This window comes from Perca fluviatilis, chromosome 22 (assembly GCF_010015445.1).
Source record: "Perca fluviatilis chromosome 22, GENO_Pfluv_1.0, whole genome shotgun sequence".
NCBI classification, from domain to species: domain Eukaryota; kingdom Metazoa; phylum Chordata; class Actinopteri; order Perciformes; family Percidae; genus Perca; species Perca fluviatilis.
The window spans coordinates 14,772,351-14,798,152 of NC_053133.1; the positions used below are offsets into that span (position 1 = coordinate 14,772,351).

Here is a 25,802-nt window from a genome sequence, read left to right on the forward strand (position 1 = left end):
TAGTTTTCAATAAATAGTTATTAAAACTTTCTTTGACCAGTTTATTGTTGAAACCAGCCATTATACACCAAGTTATACTTACAAGCTTTTTGCATGAACTTTGCATGAAGATTGCATGAAGAAATATTAGAGTCAGTAATTCAAATTGATGTTCAGTGCAATGAACTCTGTTCCACTAGACTGGGTAAACCCAGCCTGATCTGCCGAGGATTTGATTTCGCCCTGCAGCTCAGGCTGGAAACCTGTACCTTTATCTATCCTGCTTCCGTTACAAATTTGCGGGAACCAATCACAAACTGGCTTATCCACCTGGTGCACTATTGGCGGGTTTAACACGATGACGATAGAGAAGCGACAAAGCACTTTTCTGGCCGGCAACAAACCGGCCACCAAAGCCCAGCACTCCATGGCAGCAGCCCGGACTATCCAATTGCGTACAGAGTCATTTGAACTATGCCCGTTGATCATGCGTCTTGTGCAGAGAAAATACAGAGCAGACCCCCCAGACTAATGTTCAATCTTAAATGATTGAGCTTGGTCTGGTGATAGCCAGACTAGTGTTTCACCTCTCTCTCTCTCTCCCTCACTCTAACGTTTTCTTAATTGTTAAAATTCTAATCCTAATGTAGGATTTTGAGTATACGTTTTAAAGCTGTACTAAGCATTTTTTAACAAATGGAGCGAAGCCTGCAAGTTAGTTCAGGCAGCCAACTCGAGCTGCACTGCGTACACACATGTGACATGCCTTACTCCCCATATATTTTACCAAACACACCCCCTCAATTTGGCAGTCTATGTAAGCTGCGCATTTCCCTATCTCTGCCTTGTCAATGCTGCTGCTGCCCTGCACCTGTATCGCTGCCTGCTGTTAGCCCCACCACCACCCCAGCATCCACCTGCATGCTCCGGCCAGGGGGAAGCTACTTTATCATCACTCCCCAATATCTCATGTAAACCCATACTGCGGGGAGTGATGAGGTCGGAGTCTGGCCGCCAAACACAATGTTCTGCTGTTATAATAAACCAGGGGTTGGCAACCTTTTTGTTTTCTTGTTTATTAGTGTGCCATTTCAACATTAAGTTTAATTATGACATCACATCAAAATGTAATATCCAGGGAATCTGGAATTTTATTCCACATGAAAACATCCACATCTGAGTTGAAATCATTAACCTTACTAACATCACACCAATCGTGTTTATCATCTTTAACTTCCCTCAGTTATAATGCCAGTAAATGTCAAAACAGGATAATTAAGAGTAGCAAACAAAAATATGAGAACTATACAATAATGCTGCCATGCTTATGAAACATCCACATCTTAGTTGAAACTATTAATCTTGTCAGCAATACACTTAATCTTATATGTTTTACAGATTTATATGCACAGTTTCCATTTCGCATACTGCTTGCAATGCTATTCCCTCATTTAAAAAAAGGTTGCAATGACAGCAAATGTCACAAAGGGAGAATTAAGTGTAACAAACACTACAAGAATGCTGCCATGAAAACACACCTGAGATGAAAAAGAGACTGGGACAGAGCCCTTGTATGTGCTACATTAAAAAGATGCCTACCGGTCAATGTGATCCCTGGCCCTGCTTTTCTTTGCTGAGCTCCATAACCTGGGGTTCGTATTTCGTCACTTTAAGTTGCACACAAGCTTCAGAGTGGTCAGTTGTGAAACGACTGCGGGAGGGGCTGAGCGCGCTCTTCATATGTGAGAATATCTGATCACAGCGATGCAGTATGTTGATCTGAAGACTGTCAGCAAAGCCAATGCAACGTTCCTGAGACAGCAAAACTTCTCTGGTAGATATCCAGCAGGTGAATATGCAAGTTCCCGTGATCATGCCTCACGGTGGTTTCCAGCTGTTTCCGTAGCTCTGCAAACTTTGTCACCCACAGTGTTGAAGTCTTCAGCTCATCAGCTGCATTTCCACGTCCTGTATATCCAACCAGTCAATCAGAGATAAATCTAGTTCATGTCCATCAAAGCTATCGGGTTTAATCAAGAATGAGAACATGGGTCCATACTTCTGAAATCCATGAAATCGTGTTGTAAACTCCGACTCAAGCCCGCTGATGTATTTGCATATTTCAGCGGTGCTGATCTGATGCTGTGCTCCGTGGACAGCTCCCTTAAGTGTCTGAAGTAGCGGAAAGTGGAGGTGGCAATGTGTCTTGAAAAAATTGTCAGCTTTCCAACAAAAGCAGCTCATGTGTCGTGCATCACCGTATCTTGCCATGACTGCCAAACGTGGTATGTCATTTACATCCACACTCTCATCAAGTGCGAGGTTACCTACGATACCATGGCTTCTTTCAAACCACCTGTCTGCTGCACTCTCAAGTTTTCTGCCATTTCTTCGGTGCGTCGTTCAACACTTCTGGCTGACATGGGAATATCTTTTATTCTTGATTTTATTGTCTCTTTGTTTGGTAAGCCATCAAACAAAACATCTGAGCTACAGATGAAAGCCTCCTTTATATTTCTCCATCAGTGAATGGCTTTCCCCGTTTTGCAATGCAATTAGCAATGTGATAGCTTGCTTTGGTAGCATGATTTCTGATTTGTAAAGACTATGAATGTGTTAGCTTGCTTCCCATACCTGGACATGGCACATTTGATAGATTCAGTCTTGTCTGCCGCATCCTTGAACGTTTTCTCACTCTTCTGTCCATGATGGCTGGAATGCCCAAACATTAACTTCAGCTTTCTTAGGTAGTGGGCCTGCCCTCTGCCAGCAGTGTTACAAGTAGCCTACTAGCCAATCAGAGCAGAGGCAGAGTAGGGTGGGTCTTTTCTGCATGCGGATGGGGATAGTTTTTATACAGTCTATGGTGGGGATACAAGTCAATCAAACTACCGTATATAACAAGTTGCGCAACTGTGAACGTTGTAATTTGGCATGCGGATGAGAGAGTGCTTCAGCATTTCAACAATGATTTCAACACATCAATAACTCAATTGCACACATATTGCCAGCATGCCATTGGTTAAGGTCCCGCGTGCCCATGGTGGCACGCGTGCCTAAGGTTGCTGACCCCTGTAATAAACATTTCAAACGTGAGGTGGCATTCAACCAGTTTATGGGAGTTTCTGCCCTGGGAGTGGCTGCCCTTAGCTTTATAGAAACTGGCATTGACTTGGTTTGATGATTTTTACAGGGAGTCATTTGACTCTATGTTGATTCAGAAATATAGCTTAATGCAGCTTTAAATATCAGAGCACATTGCCAAGACAGATTATCCTTCCAGGTTTTCTCAATATCAAAGCAGATGGATAGGCAGACCAACACACCTCAACCCTCAAACCCCAGCACCAGACAATCATAACATTATACTGTAGTGATACCAGTCATAAATACAGATTTGTAGCATCACTGTTAGTTACATTACATTAGTTATATAGTACTTTTATCACCTGCGTACATCTAGATCAGTAGGCTCCATACGGCAACACGAAGTACTCAAAGTTGTCTTATTGTTTGTACTGAGAGGTCTTGATGCTTTACATCACATTGTATCTCTCCATTTGGCACAGTGTTGTTTCAGTTTAAATCAAAAGTGAGAGGTTATAAATATTAGCATCCAACCAGCAATATAAATTGAATGAGTAGACACAGCTATGACTAGCTTGATTTGGATAAAAATGCTGCATAAAACTGTCTTGTTTTATGATGATAAGCTTGTCACAACCAGCTTGATACATGAAAAGAAGATTAACATTAGTTCTTACTGCAGAAAACACAACAACAGTTCAAAACATAACTTTGAAGTTTGGTAGAAAAAAGCCACAGAGGCATTTCTTTTGCAGGTTGTGGATGTTAAATACTGGCTCGCTTGTCTTTAGGAACACAGCTTTGCAGCTCTCTGATATTATCCTGTACAGAAATGCGTGTGTGTGGTCCAGTTATGTTTACTTAAAAGCATAATCACAAAGATGTAGCCACTGACTGTGGAAGCTCAGTCAGTGACAGTTACAGAAAGATAAGGAGACTGCAGGAAGACAGATGGTAGTAGAGATATTCAGAGGTGAAATGAACCCTCAGGCCAAAGATTACATGACAAGGTAGGAGGTTGAGGCGGGTCAGATTGTTGGGGACAGGACTGCAGGGTAGTGATTAAGAAGAGACGGTCAGCAATATGGAAATGGGAGAAGGATAAGGATGTTAAACTGTGCTGGTTGGGTGTCTGAAGGTAGGGCAAGAACAGTGTAGAGGCAAAGATAAAGGGAGAATATATGTATATGTACATGAAGAGGTAGGAAATTAAGAGTCAATTCCCTGTTCTTCCTATTTGTATTCTAGGTTACTAGCCCTGGTGTTTTATTTTGAGAGCTCTACCATCATTTCATTCAATAAGGAGTTACTGAAGAGGGAAAAAAGCTCTCCAGTCCAATACACTGGCTAAAATACTAAATGATGACACAGCTTTATCAGTTTGGACTCTCTTGCTCTCTGTTCCCTAAGAGGTCAGCACTGTCAAGACGGTTTTGCAGTTGGTACGGTGAAAATTTGTGCGTCAAGTTCACCAACGTTGAACTCAATGTGAAGAATTTGTGCAGATTTACTTTGGCACTGTAAACAAATCCACTTGCTGTGATTCCATTGGAATTCATGGTTTTTACCGCAGACTTTCACCATTTTAAATGCTGGTGCAAGCAGGCTTTAAGTCTGCCCACCTTTGACAGCTTTGTTTTAGGTAATAGAAAAGATGTTTCATCTCTCACTCGTTTTGTCTAAAAAAAAACAGAGAAAACCTGAATTAAATGAACCATAATCCGCTGTAACACTTAGCACATTCCCTCTGCCATTACATTGCTTTTACTCAATTACATTACAGCCTCTAATGTATGATTAAATTAGGAGTCGAATGCAGCTACTGTCACTCGCGGAATCCCATGAGACTTTGATTAGCTGAGTATGTTTCTCTTTGTTGGGAGGGACAATGTTTCTCTAGGTGCATGCTGAAATTAAGTTGATTTGATTTTTTTCTGTGCCCCAGAATGCCATCAGGATTGTGATGATTATGACATATTTACTCTGTTAATGTATTTTTAAAATCTGTACATAATATCACAACACAAGTTTGGTTTATTTTCCAGAACTTTTTAGTGGTGCAGTACAAGCCATGTACCACGAAAGGGAAATAACGCATCCTCATCTTCCTCCCAAATTCCTAATGCAGACAGCATTCTTCACTCTCTTAGCTCACACTCCATGAAATTGAAAGATAAATAATCAAATTGATTAGCAGCCAATCAATGAGTTCAAAAGTTGGCAGAGACAAGTTTCCTTTGCTTTCCACACTGCCACCTTCTATCAAGCACTGCTCTTGTGCTTTGAAGTGAAGAAGAAATGGGAATGTTGTTGTCATGTTGTCAGCAAGCACTGGCACACGCACACACGTACATTTGCACACACACTTCCAGACCAGAATCAGTGAGGTAATAATGCCAGCTTAAGGCTCGCTTGGGATAAATCCATGTATAGATGAAGCAAAGCTGAGGAAATTCGATTTTTGTCCTAACCCTTACCGCCAAGGCTAACACACAGGCTTTTCTCTCCCCTTTTTATTTGTAATCACTGGCCATCAGACATTGGAGAGTTTAGCCGATACAGCTTCCATCCATCAAGTCCACTCTAGTTATAGAGGGAGAGCAACCAACAACAAAAAAAGACTAAAACCTAAGCCAAATGTCTTTAGACTAGCTTACTAAGGCTTACATTGGAAACACCCCTCTGAACCATCTCTGTAATATTGATAATAGTATTATAATACCAAAAGGGTGAGGTGCCATTGAAACTGAGCGAGAGAAAAGAGGTAGTCAAAATAAGATAAAAGAGAAAAAAATAATCTTCCTGCCTTTTTACTTAACTAAAGATAGCAGATCAAGCACATTTCAGGTCAGTTGCATAGCGTGGTCGGAAGTCAACAGGTCCAACACTGATTTGCACTTGAGTACAAGTCAGTTCAGGAGTTATAGAATACTGAAGTGAATTGTATAGTCTAGGGGTGTCACAATTCTCCAAATCCATGATTCAATTTGACTTTGATTTTCAGGTCACGATTCGATTTTCGATTTAAACATTTTCTTTTAAGAAGTGACGGCAATGCCATAATAAGAGCCACTAGATGCCAGTAATTTACGACATCAGTTTGATTTTTATTTTTTAATTAGCTGCAATTGAAAGCCCCATTAGTTTACCGAGATGTACATGAACACACCATGAAGTCCCGTTGGAGCCCACAGGCTTTACCTTCGTTGTTTGTTTACATAACTCACTCACGGAGCAAAATGTTGCCACACCAGTGACTTCAGGTGTCTGGAAAAGAGCAGCTGCAGGCTACCGATAAGCTAACATTACCCTGTGTCTTTAGCTGCATGCTACCTGCAGTAAGCTACACTGTGTCTGTTTTTTTAAATTTATTTATTTATTTTTTATTCAGACGCGCGCAAGTAGGTGGGAATCACTGATTCTGCTTTTGATTTCAATCAATTTTCGATTTAAAACCAAAATTGTGACACCCCTAGTATAGTCGTTGTGTTGTTCATAACAAAATATTAACCCAAAACTGCCCACAATCTAAAAAATAAGTAATTCATTTAAGCTGGGTTCCTTTAATGTGATGACAAGAAATGATGTGTAACAGGCTCAGAATAGCTACGGTATCACATTCATGTTCGGTCAAGTGTTCAATTACAGAGTTCAGTTTCAGATCGAAAGGAAGCCAACTAAGTAATCTAACCACATTCTATTAAAGGAAACGTAAATGTACCAAGGAGCTAATTACACACTGCATCCCTTAAATCCTCTCCATCCATCCAAGTGTCCTCTTCAAACTGCTGCCAGTGCAGCTGCAGTTCCCAATCAAGGTATTGAGATGATGAAGTTATAGCAGATTAATACAAAATAAAGTAAATTAAAAGCCATGAAGGTCAAACACAGCAATGACATGTAAGTCTATAAGAAGCTTATAAGGTATTGTTGAAATGTTTACATGAAGGAGCTTTTCTTTTCTGGGAAGCTTTCCGCAAACATCTGCCCACATCAGGCCAGAAGGAACAACTAAGCCGCTGCTTGATGCACTCACATGTGCATACACACATAAACAACCACGCTTGTTGCACAATCCACAACTACTCCCATAAATTTACGCCATGCCTCATATTTTTATTTCGACTTTATATCATGCTTTTGCACACCACCAGGGAACCTCTCCATCGACCCAGCAACAATCCAAGCGTTACTGTTAAACAATGGACATTTCACGGTTCCCTACGCTATGGAAACAAACACTCTTTGGAAATCAATGGTCTCCTGGGTTCATTTCACCATTCACCTTCTTTTCGCCCTGTGCCTCCCCACTACTGGAAAAAAAAAGAAAGAAAGAAAGCCAGTGCTACAAAGCACATCTATGGATATGTATGCATGGCAACAGTTGCCTGGAGCTACTAAAGCTAAGAATAACTCGATTTTGGAGCAAGGGCTAAAGAAAAATCATTCACATGAAACCCTTGCAGCTCCAGTTAATGAGTCTCTCCTCTCATGCTGACAGTTAATTTTAATGAAATGCAGTCCTTTTAATTTACATAACGATCCCTTCACAAAATTAATAACAATGATGATGCAGAGAATCAATCACTCCTAATTACGATATCAGAATGTTATTTGACTCTTTATCTTTATGTAAATATTCATATTTATGCAGGAGGTGGCTTTGTCGGGAACAGATTAGGGCACGTAATATTAAAGGGCAGAGGAGAGCTTTGAACCGAGACACAGTAATCATAACATTACTAAAACTTGATTTCACACATCTCAAATTGTTTGTGAGCAGTTCAGTGTAGAACGCGAGAATACATAAGCACACACAAGCCCAACCCTGGGCTTATATGCGCACACACAGCTGTCAAGAACTCACTGTGGCCTGCAGTCGGTAAATACGGAACACGACCATGGCAACGGCTAAATGCCACAGCACAAGTGGAGCACATTTTACCCACTGGGAACTCACACCCCAAATCCAACGAAATGTCAAAAGAATATTCAAATAAAGTATTTCATAACTCCAGGGAAATTAAACAAACACCGGTGCAGGGCTCGACGCTCACTTTTTTCCCCCCAAGGAGCGCGTGTAGACCTAAGTTGAAAAATTTAGGAGTGCATAAAAAACTTTAGGGGTGCAATAAAAGTGTACCAAATAATGTGTTTTTTCTTTAATAAAAGGAATACAAGGAGACATTTACAAGTGAAGTGATTTCATTTATTTGAATTGTCACAAACCGACTCATGGCCTGTGGCAAAGAATGAGGGGACACCAACAACAAGTATAGGCCAATCAAAAAGATACTTTATTGTAAACCAACATTTTTAACTTTAAACAAAGAAAAAGGAATGAGGTGTGAGAACGTCATAATGTAAGGTGTCTGTAAAGTGCATGGATGAGTGAGTCTGTGTGTGTGAAAATGACTAAGTGGAAACTAAGTAAATTTATAAAGGAACAAACGAAACAGGATCATACCTGGAGGAGCAGAGAGAGAAAAAAAGAGTGGTTAGAAGCAGCTTAAATACCCTGAGCCCAAGTGGCTCCAATCACTAACGACCCTCCTCTGCCTGCAGGAGAAACCACCCCTGCACTGCAGAGGAGGGGCCGTAGCACCCCCCACTTAAAATGAGGGTCCCACCCTCAGCCCAAAATTTGGCCCAACCTATTCAAAACAACAAGTTCCCCAAAAATAAAAAATCTCAGTCCCGGTTCCTAGCAGTCGCCCCATGTCCCCTGGCTGACTGTCCGTAGCCATAGTTCTGGTTGTATCCAGGTTGAGTCCAGTAGTTGTTGTAACCTTGATTCCAGTTCTGGCCCTGGCCTCCACGGCCCCTGCTGCGTCCTCCGTATCCACGGGCATCATACTGCTGCTGGTAGACCTCCTTGGGCTGGGCTATTTTAATTTCACACTTGCTTCTACCGACATTGTGGCATTTCTTCTCCATAACCTTCTTGACAGGAGTCTCTTCTTTATATGTGAAGAATACGAATCCCCTCCTCTTTTCTGTCTTTGGATCTTGTGGAAGCTCAATAGTCTCAACCTCTCCAAAGGTTTCAAAGTACTCCTGAATGACTGCCTTTGAGGTGTCCGGGTTAAGGCCTCCCACAAAGATTTTCTTGACTGGATCCTTCTTCATGGCCATGGCTTTCTTTGGATCGATCACTCTGCCATCTAGCCTGTGCTCCTTCCGTTCAAGAACCTTTTCTCAACTGGCTGCATCTTTAAAGAAAATTAAGCCAAAGCCTCTTGACCGGCCTGTCTGCTGGTCCATCTTTATGGTGCAATCCGTCACCTCGCCAAATTTAGTGAAGTAATCTTTAAAATCCTTCTTGATCGTTTCCCAGCTGAGACCACCAACAAACATTTTCCCCACATCCTCCTTGCGTGAGGCAGAGCGGGTAACAGCACAACCTGGAAATACCTCCGGAGACGCACAGTTGCAATCTGGAGATTGCTTTAGAGGGAGTACTGAAGCTTGCTTTTTAAAGATGTTTATTTTGCCATCTGCCCACACCTTACTACCTGTCAAGTCATTCCCCAAAATCATGTGGATTCCCTCTACTGGCAACTGGGGTCTAACCCCAACAGCTACATCACCCTCTACCAGACCACATTTAAGGGTAACGTCATGTAAAGGAGAAAAGAATGGAACTAATCCCATGCCATGAGTCAATACACAACTGCCAGTATCAGACTCCTTGGAGAACGGCAAAACAGATTCCACAAGAAAAGAATTTTCCACCTTTTTTTTTTTTTGCTTTAGCTGCTCTGAGACACGCTATATGTTCTCCACTAACAAAGACAGAAAGACAACAAATAAAAACTTAAATGTTGCAAAGCTAATGGGAGCCACTGGCTGCCGCATTTGCAAACAAACTCAAGTGTGAAAATACGTTATTCGCACACATGCTCCTAAATTCATTTAACAGTTTGCACACATCTATTTTTAGTCTTAAATGCGACTGAAACGCTCGCACTGTCGAGCCCTGCTCTAAATCCTGATTATTCAAGACGTATAACAGTGACACAACAGCAACACTTATTGTAAACTGATGTTATGAAAACCATAAATCCATATGAGCGTTAATGCTGTTGACCTTTCACCATCTGTCCCTTTTTTCCCTTCCTCGCTCTCTTTTCCTACATCTTTCTTGTCCATGCATGTTTATCCATTGTTATGCTGACTTCCCATATGGCTGTCTGCACAGTGGGATGCTCAGTGAACGTCTTTGTGACCATGGACGGTGCCTTTGGACCCTTTTTGTCGCTCCTTTACCGGCAGACTAGGTGGGCACACAACTAAATACCGGGCTCTCCTTCTGCGTCCGCGCTGCTATCATTAGCCTGTGCCTTTGTGAGAGAGCTGAACCTTGTATCACCATATCCGTCCCTTACCCCTCCCTCCCCTTCCCTATCATTCACTCACACTCACCCACATGGGAGAGACAATTAGGGAGGCATTAGACTAGTGAGCCAAACCTCCTCTCTCCATGACCTCCCCCATGGGGAAAGCAGGCGAGCCAGGACACAACGGAGAAAGGAGAGCTGAAAAAGCGCCAGCACACAGCTGCACCCCTTCCTAGAAGGCTATAACCTCTAAAAAAGAATGAACCAGATGAACAGAAGGAGAAGCTAGCTGGAAAAAAGAGAAAGAGATGCGTGACACAGTGGCTGTCCAATTGTCTAACCTTATCCACAGTAGAAGGGAAGTCAAGGGGGTGAAATAACTTACAGCAGTCCCAGTTTATCTCATCTCCCTTGTCACTAGCTGCACCACAACCTGACCTGGCTAGCGTGTGCTTTTTTTAAATGATCCATGGCTGTTTTGTTTTTACTCTCAGGAATTCGGCTTTTTGTTAAGCCATAAATGAAAGAAAAAAAGATATTACTTGAAAAGCTTCTGGAGCCTTCCTTTTGAATTCAGTAGGATATTAGAAGGAACCAAGTTTTTTTTTTCTTTTTTACACCAACTTGTCTTCAACCTGAATCACTCCATCATCTTACCAATCATGCACATAACACTCTGACCGGTCTCAGTCTTACAGATATAACTAATGGAAAATGTGGAAACAGTGGCAACGTTGTAGAGCACACATAAACATATAATAATAACACCAGTAACAATACAGAAACACACATAAAATGAGACTTACTGTATGTCCTTGAGTGGGTTACCCCAGTGCATGCTGGGAAGTTTCCCTATATAGCTACCTAACTATGGATGTTGCAATTCGTTCTCATATGCACTGTAACATATTACATTTAGGTTAACTCCAATAAGATTTTTTAAATTTTATTTGTCCTCCATCCCCAATTTAATTTAATCCAAAAATGAATAATCCAAAAATTGGCCAAACTCAACAAAATTAAATATCTTAGAGACACAAATATAACACATTATTACATGGCTTGCTTGAAGTCTAATGTAGAATGCGGTCTGTTATTTTCTTGATAACAGACCGCTGCTAAGGATAACACACCGTTGCCATGCAAAAGCAGAGCATTGCCATGGACGCCGTTCTGTTCATTCTGGAGGACAGCTATCAATCAATCCGCTGAAAGAAGTCCGGATAATTTAGCCTATCAGCTGTGGCAAAAAGTGGGGAAACGTGGAGCAACTTCTGTCCTCCAATTCAAGCAATGACAGCAGATCTGATGAGCGTCGATCGCTAGTATCTTTCTAAACCGTCTATGATCGCTAGCTACGCAGCAACAGCCGTAGGGACAACAACGCTAATTAGTTAGCTTACATTGCAACTTGTTTAACGTTAACTTACAGGTGTTTCAACATGCAGCGGCTCTGCAAAAAGGAAACGAGATGAATGAGGACATAAACGTCCACATACATATTCCCAAAGAAGCCATTCACCGTGTCTCACTTCACCGTCAACATAAATGTTCAGTTTACTGTAAATTAGAGCAGCCGATAGCCCGCTAGCTCACTACAACGCTTCAGCTAATGTTGTGTCAATTCCTACAGTGATTAAAACAGCAGCTGGGTCATTTGTCCACCACAGCAGCACCTCATAAAATATACGGCTACTACCACAGCCCGTAAGGTGGTGTTGAGTAGCTAATAGACGAAGGATTGCATTACAGAGTTTTTACGTTGCTATGGACGCAGGATTCCAACCGTAGAGACGGAACGGACTCTACAATATTTTGTCAAGTTATTAGTCAAATTATTGATTTATTTGGTAAAGGGGGGAGGAAAAAAAGTAAAAAAAAAAGTTTTTTAAGCTAATACCAGGAGGGGTTTTTTTTTTATACACCCCTTCAGGCTGATTCAAGACCTGATCACCCTGTCGGGGTTGTATTCGCTATAACAACCGCCTCGCTCTACATTATCCCTTACATATATATATTGAATGAACGTCCATGTTTCAAAGGTCAATGCTTTTTTCAGTGTAGTGTTCAACTCATGATTATTTTCATGACTTAAGATTAATCTGTTGATTATTTCTTAAATATTGTTTACCCTATCAAGTGTCAGAAAATAGTGAAAAGCCATTTGAATTTTGAAGAGCCCAAGATGATGTCATCAACAGTCAGAAACCCCAGCAAATCTTCACATTTAGAAGGTGAAACCAGCAAGTTCTGCTTGATTCACAGATTAATCAAATTGTTAAATTTTTCAAGACGGATAATAACCATGACGACAGGTTCATCTTAGATCTCTGATAATATAGTGGGGTATCTGAAAGTGCTCGGCATTCTGTCAGGAGCAGGTGAGAAGTTATTTACTATTCTACGACTGAATGCGGCCCTGAGGCTCATTTCCCTTCTCTGCATGGCTCCCCCCTCTATTATTTAGAAAGGATTTGAACAGCATCAAAAGATAATTACAAGGAAAAGCTTTCCTCTGACACCTCTGCTGTTATTTCTCGGAGGCTATGACCTACAGGGATTGCCCTCCACCACTAGTCTTACATATCCTCATTATTATTAATTCAGCATCGATTTTTTTCTGATATCCAACATGACATCATGACTTCACGTAAACATACATGCCGACTTTCTTAAGCCAAGTGGCGTGTCATCTGTACGCATTTTGAGCGATCCGCGTGTATGTCTACGCTGTATACAGCGGATGTAAACATACACGCCACTTGGCGTGTTATCGCGTAAACATACATACATATATATACATACGCCGTATACAGCGGACGGGTTAGGTTTAGGAAAAGAAGAACCGGTTGGGTTTAGTAAAAGAAGAAAGCTACAGTTGGGTTTGGGGAACATGACACGCGGGTTGGGTTTAGGAAAAGAAGAACCGGTTGGGTTTAGGAAACGTGACACACGGGACACAATCCCCGGTCTCCTGGGTGAAAGTCCTGTGTTTTACCCATCCTCCACCCCGACCAACCTCCCTACGCGGATTTCGCCGTTTCATACTACTCGCTACAGCATAAATTGACACGCAAATCGCAAGGTAATGTAAGTCAATGGAGGCCAAACAGCGTTGATAAACACGCTAAAAAGCGAGTATGCATCTTTATAACACGCCAATAATGGCATACGAATTGGCGTGTCATACATACGCCACTTCATGAGATCAGTCTGTGATATCAGTTGCAAAGCTAGTTATGTTATTCATGTTTACATAACTTTTCACATTTACATATTACTGTAAACAGGCTTCAGCTTACTCACAGACAGCCTTAAATGACATGCGTAAGCCGTCACTAATCAAACATGTGACCGAACTCCCCCATGTCTCTCCTGAGCTGTGATGCACATGTAGTCATATACATAAACATGAGCAGTGGGCACTTGCCCAGCCATGTGCAGTCATACCCGTACACACATCCCACATCCCTCCATGCAAATTATCTCACACCCTAGGCAAGGAAGTCACATTTTTTCAATGTTTTGGAAAACACTCAAATGCCCCCTGACTTTGTGTTGACTACGCTGGAGTTTGAGAGCAGATAACGAAGACGCAAATCAGCAATAAAGAGAAATCTAATGGCAAAGAGGAGTGAAAACTGACAACATAAGTGCAAAGAAAGATGATGGGCCAAGAAATGAAGGAGAGGAGATAAGAGGAAAAGAACATTGCAGAGTAGCTGGAAGAGTAGAAGAGTGGGTACAGTAAAAGCTCTCCTCTGTGTTGGCATACTGCCAACCACTGGACAGCGATGTAGCTCGCTGCTCCCCGCCTACTGACCGCCTCCTCATCTGAACGCTCACTCTGCATTAAGGGCCTCAATCAAATATTCATTCTCCAAAACCAGCACTTATATAACCAATACAACAAGTGTGTCTCCATGCTGACCTGACTGAATAGAACAATGTGTTACACCAAGTGAGGAGCAAACAATCATCCGCGCAGCAAGCAAAGGGTCAGCAGCACTGGCCCACTCAGAACAGATGATATTCTTGCACACAAGCTCTGCCTCTAAAGTGCACTGTTTTAGCTAATTAATGAATAAATCACTTCAGAGGGAAAGTAGGAGGTTAAGTTCACGAAACCAAGGAACGGGTAAACACAGTAATGCAAGCTGCTTTTTGTATTTGCTTTATTAATGTGAGAAAAACAGCTCTAGATAAATGAAGAGGAGACAGAGAGGAGAGAGTTGTTTTCTTCTTACAGGTGAGGTGAATGTTGTAGTAGTGTTAGTAGTGTCGAAACTCATTTTGCGTATCCTTGAAGTCTAACAAACCAGTAAGGAAGTGTAGTCAACGCTCAGTGAGCAACTTTCATTGAAGAAGTAATGAATGGGGCAGCATCTTTAAACATTTTATTTAGTTCTCCTTAATCTGCACCCTCAGGTATTTTTGACAACTCATGGTCCGTCTGGTTTTATTTTCTATAAAAGCTTGTAAAACATCAACCCTGTTTTCCACAGTCAATCTATAAACATATTCTTTTTTTCAGGACAAACTGGGTTATTAGAATACTTGTACTGCAGTGAGGTCACTTGAATGTAAAAAAAGGTTGTGGGACCATAAAGACAAATAAATAAATAAAACGTAACATGAATCTCACAGGTATTGATATCACACACAGAGCAATAAAAGCTAAGCCAATCTCCTGTCTAAAACACTATTCATATGTCTTGGGAGTCAAACTGTGAATAAATAAACATTATAACTTATACAGTTGACAAAATATCAAAATTTTTTCAAAAAAAAGTCCAGACGCTTTTGTCTTCATGACATTCACTTATGCCAAAAATCAAAATAATAATGTCATATTTATTGATATCACACACACAGCAATGCTACACAACTATTTGTGTTGTCTAAAACAGTTCTCCTATATATTTGGAGTCATCCAGTGCAAAAATAAACATAATGAACATTATAACTCATATAAAGGACAAACTATTTACATTTCTTCAAAAAAAGGCCCAAATTTATGCCAAAACTGAAAACAGTGATGCCATTCTTCTCTGTAGAATGGTTTCAAATGGTAATAGACGATCTTTGGTCACATTTTACTATTCTGACTTGTGTGAGTGATCTCTTCTCACAACGAACAATCTTTTTCCTCCCTTGGATGCCCATATAAGGCGTAATGTGTGACGGACCTGCCTTCCATTGGTTGACAAAACGGCAACAAACTCTCGCAAAGCATCATGGGAGATTCAAGATGGAAGGCTAGCATCGAAGCTATGACTGAAAATTGTATAAATTATGGACATCAAGTGGATAAATCTTGGATGTAAGAGTATTGCTCAACAACCCAACGACCCGGGACCCGGGAAAAAAGTTCTTCTGGAAAGAAAACCTCCTGTAAGGGCTAGAAAGACACCAAAGACACCAGCTGCAAAAGCTGCAAAAGACGGTATGTGTTTATCTCTTTTCGCTATAAAATTATTAAAATATGAATAAGACGCGGTTTTAGAGGGTTAATACATTCATGTTCCTGACCCTTAAATCACTGGTTCAATGCTTCCTGGGTTGTGTCTTTAAAATGTCAAAATAGTAAATGTTTCATGTACCAACGTGTCCCTTTAACATTACAGCGCTGTAACTGACTAATCTTATCACAATCTAAATCATAACAACAAAGGCAGAACTCAGGGGCCCATTACATTTTGTCACCATGGTAACTAGCCTTATCAGCGCACACCATTGAACGTCTTTGTCATTTGTCAATTGACCTCAATTCTTTTCAAGGATTTGACCTGTGCGGTGATGTCATCTCAGCAGAAAGGCACAAATCCAGGATGTAATGTAAAATATTGACTTTTCTCTGCAGATCATTCCTCCTGATGGAAATTCACTAGCTTATTGTAAGGGTTTTTATGTTTGGTGCACAAGTGGCCACCAGAGCAGAATAAGAAGAGTTTTTTTGTGTTTAGTGGTAATGTGGTTAAAATGAAAACTAAGACTGCCATGTGATTCTTAATTCTGCTCCTGATGATTTGTGGGTTATAATCAAGACATTAAGGCTCAGTTGACTGACAAATGCCACATAATGAAACCCACTACTATCCTTTAACCATCAATCAACCACAAACTACAGCTCTGATGCTTCATAATAACCTTCTTAAAGAGCAATTAAGTCATAATCAAACCTCTTTACTTTCAAAATTGCCTACAGTTCTGACTTTTATGTTACATTAGAGAATTAGTCAAGACTAGAATTTGGCGGCTTGATGTGTATTTCTTACTTTTCTGTCTCCAACCTCTGTCTCCGGAAAGTGGATTGGATAGAGTGCCTATCATCTAGACTTTCATAACCTAGATGCAACTGTGTGGGGGGAAAAGCCAAAGTCTCCACTGTTAAGTGGTCAGTAATGGCAAAGTAATTCAATCCGAGTGGGTCTTTCTCTATCCACTCAAAACTTCCGGTACAATCCCTCCTTGTTATGCGGGTGGGCAGCTTTCCGGAAAAAACACCAAGACATCTTAGTGACTCTGCCAACAAGCCAGTGATGCAATGGCAATTAGAAAACAATTAGAGTTGCAATTGTTCTTTAATTTAATTGGGTTTCGGGCTTAGAGAGCTGTGAGAATAAAGCATATAGGCCGCATCTTAATCTTAAGACATAATGTGCGTGGATCTGCCTGCTGAAGCAAGACTGTGATCCCAGGGTTTAAGAACTGTCTGAATTTTGGGCTAATCCCCATCGGAACACAAGATTAGGGTTGTGTAGGATGAGCTCCAAGTCATGGGAAGAGAAAGAGAGAGACAGGCAGACAATGAGAAAAAAGCTCTATGTGTAAAAGGAAACAGAAGCATTTTTTGTTCTTGCACTCATAAAGGTCATAACAGTTCTTCTCTCCCTCTTACTGTTTTGCTCATGCATAAATCACATATCGCGCAGCATTCTGCAAATCTAGTACAAGTGGTAGGATATCAAAGTTGATGCCAAACCAGTCAAGTTGCAGTTTGCATCCATGTCTGTCCAGGCTCATATAATATATTTAGTGAATAATTTGAAGCAATGGTATTATGTGTATTTTTTGGCAAAACACACACATCTTCAACTTGCCAGCACAGAAGATCTGTTCCTGAATAATGCGTTGAATAATGGCCAGAAAAGCCTTTTTGCAGAATATTATGATGTCAAGAGTGAAGTTGACCTTTGACCTTTTGGATATAAACTGCCATCCCCTTATCATTTTATCCTTAAGACATTTGTGTAAAATATTGTCATAATAAGCGTAAGAATTCTTATGGTCAAACAAGCATTTTGTGAGGTCACAGTGACATTTGACCTACAAAATCTAATCAGTTGTTGGCGACATAAGGTCACGTCATGCACAGCGACCGTGACCTTAGACCTCCATAATGCCTCCGGCCACAGCTGTCACCGGCGCAGAGGCATAAAAACACTGTTGAAGACTGAATTTATCTGTAGGAGGATTAGAAGCATTTTCCTTTTTTGAAATAAACCAAGTACAGTACACATTTAGCACATTCCAACTATCCACACATTTTGAGAACTTTTATACCAAACAGCGAAGCAACAAACACTGTCATAGCCAACACAAACACACATACACACTGCGTTGTGCAATCCTATTTAACTAGATTAACCTCAGTCAAACACTTAGTGAACATGCAACACTGACTCAGACAGACTGTACAGCAACCCTGACCATGATGCTTGTTAAAAATGACCCAACTCTCACTCACACAAACACACACACACACACACACACACACACACACACACACACACACACACACACACACACACAAAAAAAAAAAAAAAAAAAAAAAAAAAAAAAAACACACACAAAGACAAATCAAAGAGAGTATCCTTCTGTACATATGTAATGATGTTATGAATTATGGATGTCCTGCACCATTGTCTGTAGTGAAGGTGGAAAAGGCAATGCAGTGCCAATTGATGTTTCATATCTCAGAAGGGGGGGGGGAGGGTTTCTTAAGTCTAGAGACATTCTGTTTTAACCTTCCCTATCTCTACATGTATGCAGTATGTAAGTACATATAAAAACATGTATATTTGATTGTTTTTTTGTGCATATATGAGTATATATAAGTAACTACAGTATACACTATGTGTTTTTGGTGACTTTGCCCCACTGTGTGCACATGTTGAGTGTTGCTTTGCGTCAAGCTTTAGTAAAGTGACACGTAGGCTGAATGCCAACACCCATCCTCTTATTAACTGTCATTGTAGTCTTTCCCATGAGGGCACTCAGTACAGTACACTTAAAAAAACATAATGAACTCTGAGACTGCACGCTTCACTGCCCCTGCCTCAACTGTTGAGTCTGAGGGTCTTGTGCTCTCGCAAAAAGTACGTTGTGACATTTTTTCTCTATAAACTGTTAAAAGAATCACCGAAAGAGGAACATAAATAAATGTAAACTCTCCAGTGCTTCTCAAAGAACCACTTAATTCACAGATGTGTTCAAATACAAAGAGTTTGGTAGTTCTTTACATTGCATCACAAAAATAACTACGAACTAACCAGGTAATATCTTGAGAATATAAGAGTATCTTCTTGTTAATATAAGGTTTTTTTGTTTTGTTTTATAGGGCAACAATGGGGAAATACATCTCAAGACAATAGTGAAACAGAATGTCATATAAACATACTAATAAATAATCAATAGCCATAAGTTTCTCCAGTCATGTCATATGAACTCCTTAATGCTCCTCCTCTCTGTGCATCTCTTCAGACAAGTGTATTTAGCTTTTGACTGAAGAACACTTTGTGCCGTTGTACCGGCAAGTGAGGAGGGCCACGTGTGATGAGAAAGCTTTTCACTGTGATGGCAGTGATCTCTAAGAGCTTTTACCGTCTCTATTTCCTAGACCAGACTTTAGGGAGGCTCCAATATCTAACAATTAGCAGCTTCCTCCAAGGGATTCCACAGTGTATCATTAATATCCGCAAAAGCATTTTTGCGGATTAGCTGATGCTAATGCACATTTTCATGTGTTGCACATCCTAATGTGGTATTGTACATAAACCCAAAAGGCCAACTGTTTTGACATTTCCAATAATTTTATAGCTCTTCTAAAAAAATAATAAAAAAGTAAATAAATGCTTTTGCAAATAAGGCACATCAAAATAAGTAATGCCACGTAAATCTGTGTTACTGCCAGTGTATGATGTGGCAAACCAGGAGAGGATGCTATACAAAATTGTGGGTTTTATAAACAATGTATAGTAATCGACCATAAAAAAATATAAAAAAAAATTTTTTATAAAATTAAATTTTTTTTTTTTTTTTTTTTTTTAAAAATAAGATAATCATTTTCATGGATAAATCATAATTGGCTTGCACTGAGTCACGCGCTGGTGCTGGCTACTAGACTGGATCTGCAAATTGCTGCGGAGATGGACAACGGGGCTACGCTATGATGATGGCTTGCTTCTCTAGCTTCCTGAAATGGGTCTCATAATAGGACACAGACAAACCCTCTGTCTCAGTTAACAGATCCTTTCACGCAGTGTCACACCTGCTGCGCTGTGTGTTGAATGGGCTGGCGCATCCTATATGTCAGACCATGACAAGACCACACATACACACATTAGACTCTCTCGGATCTGGATAAGAGGAAAGTCATCAAGTCCTTGACAGTTGCAAAAAATATTTTCCCTGTAGACATTCCCAAACACACACACACACACACACACATCAATGCTCAGTGTCCGTCCCATTCTGATAAGCATCGTCAGTGATAATGGCCTTGTTAATGAAGTGAGACATGCTTGAGACCAGCGGCTGATGCAGCTGATGGTTATCAGTGGGTGGAGCCGTCAGTGGTGCAGTAATAAAGTCAATACTTCCTGGGACACACTGCTGAGACAGGGATGAGCCTCACTATCCTACTCACACATAATCTTTGCAATCTGTGTCTTTGTATGTGTGGTTTGGAGCATGCGTCTGCCTGTGTAATGTGATAATACTGCATGATTAATGACCTAATGAACCCATGATGCACATACTATGTGTTTGCATGTGAATCTATAAAAAGGAGCATTGCAACAGAGTTATTCTGCGCCGCTTCCTGCAATCAGCAACCAAGTGTCATTCAGCTGTTCACGTTAATGACGGCTTTCATGTAGAGTACAGCAAATTACAACATTCAGTAGTAATAGGAGATCACACAGCGGGGCCTCTTGATCATTAGTAAGCCTGCCAAACACACATCACACATATTTAACTCCCATCATTGGGAAACATCCACATAGATGATGTTACCTCTCTTAACAGCCAGCAATTTGATGGGATACGGGTTTGGGGAATGTTCTATATCTATATGTGTTGGTTATATCAGGCTTCATATTGGAACTCATTACATCACTCAAACCCTTGTTCAGAGACAAGACTGCTAATAGCACTGGACCTTAGAAACTGTTTACATGCATTCCTCATACAAGAGTCAATCAATGATATCATTAGGCTATGGGCAGAACCCACAAATTCCGCTCACATCCTCTAGTACGGCGATGAAACCCTTCAGGTGTGTCAGTGTGTCACATAATCAGCTTGCCTTAAATTAGACCATGGCTAATGTCACCCCAATCTCAATAGGGTCGTTAATTACTGTCACCTATCCTCTCATCCCCCGGAGATCTGAGGTCACGGCGGGGAGGGTCAGATCCAGAGGAGCTTCTTCTACAAAACAACAAAGTTAAAGAGTTTGAAAAAAGGAAAACTCACTCATTTTATCATCCGACAAAATGAAATTGGAGGACAGACTATGGATCAGCTCTGATTCATCTGACAACCGTAATATATTGTATTTGAATTTCGTCAAACCTTGGGCACCACAGAGTTCCCAAAATGTCGAATTACACTGATGGATTACACTGATGAGTCAAAAAGGGGTCACAGCACATAATTTATTTGCCAATCTGTGCATTATGCGCAATATATTAGACAACATTGAATCAATCTATCTATCTATCTATCTATCTATCTATCTATCTACTATCTATCTATCTATCTATCTATCTATCTATCTATCTATCTATCTATCTATCTATCTATCTATCTACCTATCTATCTATCTACCGTTTGCTCTACAAGGTGGCTGGCAGCTGTCTTCCCATATTTACTCCTGATCCCTATCAATCACAACTTCTTTAAGCATTCATTAGGTGTTGTCAAAAAATAGGGAAAGACACATCATTCACCAAATGCTCTGCTGTTTCTGTTAAACAGAACAAGCATAGACAAATGGAGTGAGGAGATATGGATACAGGAGAGAAGAGAGGGATACAATAAAGACAGGAATGTAAGGGGGAAATGAAGGAGATGTGCACACCCATATAAAGCCCCCATTAATCACAGGGCTGTCCTGCATGCCTCATGTGACAAATGAAACCGAATAATGGTTTCTGTGAGGTGGAAAATATGGGATAGAACAGTCCTCATAATGCAACGTTTCCCCCCACCCTTCCTCCATAGCCAGATATTTAATTAATACCAGCTATAGGAGCCTACAAGTCTTCACAACCCTTTGCTACACAGGCCTTTCTTAAAGGTCCACTGTGTCATTTTTTGAGTTGATTTTTAGCAAAAAAAAACTTTGTTCTTTCATATATATGTGCTCATCCATGTGTAATTACTTCCACCAACTAATCAAAGTATTCTCGTATGCGTAGAATCTGCCATTCAGAATCATTCAGAATATATACGAGCGACTTGCTCGAATGACGGCCGCCATGTTGCGCCTCCATCTTTAAAAGACATTAGCCAAAGAGGGACATACCTCCGGCTTTCGCGCTTTTCACTCAGTGGCACTGACTGTGACGAATGCCAGGGAGGGAGGGGGAGAAGATCACTTGCGCCTGCCGGCAGATTTGAAAGCCTGTTGAAAATGGAGGATTGTGCCTATTTTCGAGGACATGTAACAGAGTCGCCAAGGAAGTTAAAAAGAGAATTAAAACGACAACACGACAGGCAAAGCAACAAGACCAAAGTTATTGGAGTGGCTTTTCCATGGAAAGGATTTTAAAAGGGACACTGAAGTTGCCTGCTTTCTTCCTGACAGGTAATTCTGCCTATTTGTGTAAATTCAAAGTTTTATAGTTGCTACTTGCTTGGCTAACTATAGCATGGTTGTGTATAACACTAGAACGACATCTAAGGATACTTTTCCTCGCATCAATGATGAAAAAGGATTGTCTACCTTGTAACATAAACGTCCGTTGCTTCTCTCTTACGCTGTAAACATTGCCTTACACTATTAATCTCGTACAATATACAGAATAATGATAGCACTGATACTTTACTAACATTAGCTTGCATATGTTTGGGAACCTCATAGCTGATGTTAGCAAGGAAATGGTACCAAAATAATGTAAAACTATTATTACACTTATTCATTTGGTACAATTTCACCGCTAGATGGGAGAAATTCTTACACAATGTAGCTTTAATGCATTAGACAACTGCATCACTTGGGACAAAATGTAGCCTATATGAACTCATTTTTCAATTCTCTCCTGCAATTTCCAGCCTTTACTGATGACTGCATTTGCTCCCCGAACACAAGTCAATTGTTGAGCGTAATGACAATAACAAATCACTTATCACATGCACCTGGCTTTCCCAGAGATGGCTGCAACATAAAAACTATTACAGAGACAATAGGTTGTACTTCATTTAGCTGCAATACACTGAGTTGTGAGAGGTCTCTGGAGATTACAGTGGATCTTAGTATTAATGATGTTATGCCCTCAGGCAAGCAACAAACAAAAAAATCCACACAGAAGTAAGGGTTGCTTTGAAATACTGCAAGCTGTAAAGACCAACCAGCTCATAACTTGCACTACTTTTGAACTTTACATTCAATATAGAAGTTAAATGGAAGTGTTTTCTAATCTAATTTAATTAAATGAAAATGTTTTTTTGTGTATAATTTAGCATAATTATCTCATTTAATGTTACCCTTAACTAGTCTTGCATTGCCAGACCCTAGTTTAATAGACAGTCTATGTGCCAGACCTATCTCCACAGCGCTGCGAACCAGCTCAAGCCACACTAGTGCTATGAACAGAGGCAGTAACGCATTAGTAATGTGTAAAGTAACGGATACTGTAAGACAATACACTTTGGAATACATTACATGTATTAATCCCCATAATACTCACTTACTTTGACAGTTTGGGTGTTGGCTTACTTACCGAGAGGGAGTTAGAGTTTTAAATGGCACGTGGCACGTGCCATTTAAACTCAGTGAGTTACGTTTGCTTTCCCCGTTCTTCTTTTCCTAAACCCAACCCTTTCTTTTATGTTATTTTATATATTTTACGTCTATATTTACGTTATTTCATATATTTTTACGTTATTTTATATATTTTACGTCTATATTTTACCTAAAATCTAACGTTAAAAGTTTGATTTTACGTCTTACGGTGAAGTACATGCCACTTCCCGTGGCACATGCCAGGACATGCCATTTCCGGCTGCCACATGCCACTTAAAAATCTAACTCCTACTGGTTTTACCAGGAGTTTGATGGTGTATCTGGGTTAAGTGAAGAGACTGGTTGAGGCAGGGGCTGGAATGTGCGTCAGTTAACTTCTACCAAAAGAGACGTCAAAAGAGGAGAAAAGCAAACTAATGAGAAATGCACCTCGCTCATTCCAAAGGCATCTTATTTACAGCCCAACTTATCTTGCTAATATATGCCACTTGTAAGACCACATTTAGAATAACCTAGTTTTGTTCAGTGCTGGAGGTGAGACCCACAGCTTCCCAGTGAGGACGAGAGGACAGGACTTCTGGAGTGCAAGCTAACAGAGTTAATGCTAACGTATATACTCCAAACTGTTGGCTATCTCAGCTGCTTGTTTAATTATAATTTCTAACAAAAAGCTAGCCTCAATTTCTATTTCTACAATTGTTAAATACACAATATGTGTGGGTGTGGAAAATTCAGAATTGTTAAGCCATCTATAACTGACAGAGTAACAACAGTAGCCTAATGTAATTGAATGTAATAAACAGGCAAAGTCCCTCCCTTTCCGGTGGACCAAATATGCACGGTAGTGAACCGTTCTCTTAATACATCCATGTAGTGAACGAGGAGAAATAATTATTTGATCCGTTTGAATTGATCCATAATTTACACATATGATGTTCGTCAATTTATACGGTATTTTTTTTCTTTTAAATTGACGAATGTGATATGTGTAATGGCTCATTTTATACGGGATCAAATAATTATTTGTCTCTCCCTGTTCACTACTGTACATATTTTTTTATGAAATCATGGTGGTCCACTGGAAAGGGAAGGGACTTTGCCTCTCTATTTAGCCTACTTGCTGCTTTTTTAAGTAACATGTCCAACACTGACTATGAATTAGGGCTGCACAATTAATCACAATTTTATCGCAATCGCAATATCAGTCAAAATAATCACAATTAGATATTTTCCTCATATCGTGCAGCTCTATTATGAATATATATGTAGCCTACTGTTATAGGCTATCATAAATGGAGTCTTACAGACAAATTCTAATATTTGGCATGGTCCTCCTCTACCTGCATGAGGTGAAGCAAAACAATTCAGAGACGTCTGGGGGAAAGCCATTCATTCGCACTACACACAGAATAACAAATTTGCCAACTCTCCACATAGGCTATCATATCCAGCTGTTCAGTACCACATCAAGCCCCTGCCTTTGTTCATAATTGATGGTCTGCAGTATTGTGGGACTTAAAGAGGAGGATACAATACTGTCTCATTGTTTAGTTAAAACATGAGGATGGTGCTTTCAATGTGTTTTAAGTGGTAGAATACATGGGCTAATACCACAGAGAGGCGGGGTAACAAAGAGAGAACTAGTGTACAGATTGCACTTTGTATCGGATGAGAAAATTAGAGATATTACAGTAGCACACGGTTCACACAGCTCCTGGTTCCTGGCTCCTTCCTGGGGGTTTAATTGAAATGTCAGGGTATTATGAGGTTTGATGAGGTGAGGGGACTTATGTGTGTCTGTTCATCTCGGTGTGTGAACATGAAAGAGAAAGGTAATGGGGGCATGTGCATTTATGCATAGAGTATACGGTTATATGATCTGTTTTAATATATCACTATGATTCTCTGCAGCATATTGTGGGAGCTTTCATGTATTTCTACATGGAGGTGTGGGTGTATATCTGTGTACATCTCTGTGTAGGTCTGTGTTTGTGCCCCAGCTTGGTCAGGTCATGCAATATAGAGTTATTGTTTTCTGAAGTAAATACAAGAGAAGGAATAATCTAAGAGAGCTTGCTTCTCAAACTGCCAACACCATCTCACTGAAAAAAAGGTTAATAGCTATACTCCCAGTCAACACA

The 25,802-nt window shown here is 40.3% G+C and overlaps 1 protein-coding gene and 1 pseudogene across 1 annotated transcript in view; both read right to left on the bottom strand.

Annotated features, from left to right (window-relative positions):
- The window catches only part of kcnb2b (potassium voltage-gated channel subfamily B member 2b), a 96,705-nt gene that overhangs the window by 41,231 nt on the left and 29,672 nt on the right, over positions 1-25,802 (bottom strand). The gene's annotated exons all lie outside the window — the stretch shown is intronic.
- Positions 8,335-10,453, bottom strand: LOC120552389 (annotated as a pseudogene).